The following is a 2,500-nucleotide window of genomic DNA, read 5'->3' as shown; positions in this document are numbered from 1 at the left end:
AATTTGATTTGATTTGCTGTTAACTTGTTAATTTCAATTAACAGTGTCCCCGATTAGTGTTCTACGACGCTAGAATATTAGACAAATAAAAAAAGCTCCTTTCCTTTTCTTTCTTTCCTCTGTCACTGTAGACTTCGTCAGTGATGATTGAATCTGCAGTGCGACTCTGCAGTGACAGACGAGAGCTCTGATGCTTTGCTTTCTCAAGAGTGAAGTTTTAAAGTTAACACTAAACAAATATCATTCAGAACAAGATGAATCCACATCCAGACTCCACATTTGTTCTAGGTAAACGTCGTCCGAGTCGTTCCCGCGCATACTCAGTTAAGAGCAGCAACTGGCGTTGTCGCCGAAACTGGAACCCGCGCCTGTTCGGTGTCATACCTCGCGATCGTTCTAACTTCATATATTTTTCTCATTCTTTCTTTTTCTTTTTTTTCTGTTTTTCTGTTTTTGCTATTTATTAAGCCAAGTTTACACCCACGAATTGCTTGTCTTGGTGTAGTTTGATTCTCCGGCCCAGTTTTTACCTTTTAATGACGCTGTGTATGACCATCATCTTCTGAGTCAAGTGTTAAGTGTTGTCGAACTTTCGTATTCGTTTTCTTGTCGTTGAGTTGATTGGTCGATAGAAACTGGACGTTATTGTCAGGATATTGGTTGTCTTTGCTACATCTACACTTAAATGTAGGATCAAACTTCATTAAGATAAGGTTAAGCGTAAGGGTTGACACTTATACTTAAAGTTCAGCTTGTTATCTTTTACACTATAAGTTCATTACGTGCTGCGTCCGAAGTAACGAACCTGTCACAAGTCATCGCCAGTCCCTTGCTAACACCCTGATCGAGAGAAACTGGCGCAAGACAAGCGACTGTGTGACTCATACCTGTGCCTGCAGTCTTCAAAGTCAGCGGAGTCGTACTGCATGACGAAATGTTATCATGGAACCGGATGTTTGTCAGGTGTTTGGTTTGGTTGGGGTTCCAACAATTCTCTTACTGAATTTGTCAGGTATTTGTATTTGTTTACATGGATAGCAAACTAGCACTTCACGTTACCCTCCGAGAGTTAATTCTGTTGAAATATAAGCGCTTCACGACCAACGTTTGTAAAAACGTAACTCTTCCTTGTACTTGTACATATTCATTGCCGTGAAATTGAGATCTTAAATTCCCGCGGTCTAACCCGAAGGTCGTGGGTTCAATTCCCACCCTGCTCAGAGTTTTTCTCTGTCCTTAAGCGTGTGTGGGCCTAATTCCATTAGTAGGTCTAAAGCTCACATGGTTTACATGGGTAGAAAACCAGCACTTCACGTTACCCTCCAAGAGTTAATTCTGTTGAAATATAAGTGCTACACGACCAACGTTTGTAAAAACGTAATTCTTCCTTGTACTTGTACATATTCATTGCCGTGAAATTGAGATCTTAAATTCCCGCCGTCTAACCCGAAGGTCGTGGGTTCAATTCCCACCCTGCTCAGAATTTTTCTGTCCTTGTGTGGGCCCAGTTCCCATTACTAGGGCTAACGCTCACATGGTTTACATGGGTAGAAAACTAGCACCTTACATTACCCTCCAATAGTTAATTCTGTTGAAATATAAGTGCTACACGGCCAACGTTTGCAAAAACGTAACCCTTCCTCCTTGTAGTTGTAAAATACAGTGTAGTTAACAAAACAGTCTTCCAGTTGATCACGTATTTACGTTTTTTTTAAGGATCGTTTTCGAGTCATCATGGACGAGTACATCTCTTCGTGACCAATAGACTTGTTTTATAATGGCAGCCAAAATAAAGCATTCTTCTGTTTTAATGCTAGCAAGCCTTTCTAGCATCGCTACGACGAGCAAATTTTAAAGGAAGATTTGTTTCAAAATGAGGGCAGTGGGTATAATTAACATAAACACAAAAGAATGTGAAAGTGGTCTCTATTTATCAAAGTGGTCTATAGGTGCAACACGCTTACCTTTTTCGTGGATGTTACTCTTAGCTATCTGTTCGATATAGTTTAAATTTATGATCGACCGCACAAAAACGTCCCTTCGGGATATACTATTGAAACAGTTGTAAATTAGTGGGTTTATTAAGATTTGGTATTCTTCGTTTAAAAAAACGATGCTGTGGCTGAATAACTGCGGTTTAGGACAGATCCAAGCTACCCTTAGTAAGCCCTGAGGCGATTATTCTGAAACGTTAATAATAGCAAATGAAACGCGTATTTTTCAGTCGAAGATTTCGCCGGTTGTAAGAAAGAGTTCGAACACCCTACATTACGTGACAATCGTTAAAAACAAATCCCTTTACAAAGACCACGAGATGGGAGTCGAGAGCTCGTCACGTTTCATAGAGAGTATTTTTGAACCTGAAAACCATCGTTCTTCTATACTGGAAGAGTTTAACGGTTTTAGGTAGCTCTGTTTTCGTCGATACCTTGTTGGAAAATAGTTAATTAGTTAATAGGGGGGAATGGATATGAAACCCGACAAATTTCTTTGCTGTAGG

General features: G+C 40.0%; 1 protein-coding gene across 1 annotated transcript in view; it reads left to right on the top strand.

The window, feature by feature from the left end:
* Nucleotides 1-2,500, top strand: part of LOC138058278 (uncharacterized) — a 15,892-nt gene that overhangs the window by 12,699 nt on the left and 693 nt on the right. The gene's annotated exons all lie outside the window — the stretch shown is intronic.

The sequence above is a fragment of the Montipora capricornis genome, chromosome 7 (assembly GCF_036669925.1).
Source record: "Montipora capricornis isolate CH-2021 chromosome 7, ASM3666992v2, whole genome shotgun sequence".
Taxonomy (NCBI): Eukaryota; Metazoa; Cnidaria; class Anthozoa; order Scleractinia; family Acroporidae; genus Montipora; species Montipora capricornis.
The sequence above is the reverse complement of the archived record's forward strand: the minus strand, read 5'-3'. Positions and strand labels throughout refer to the sequence as shown.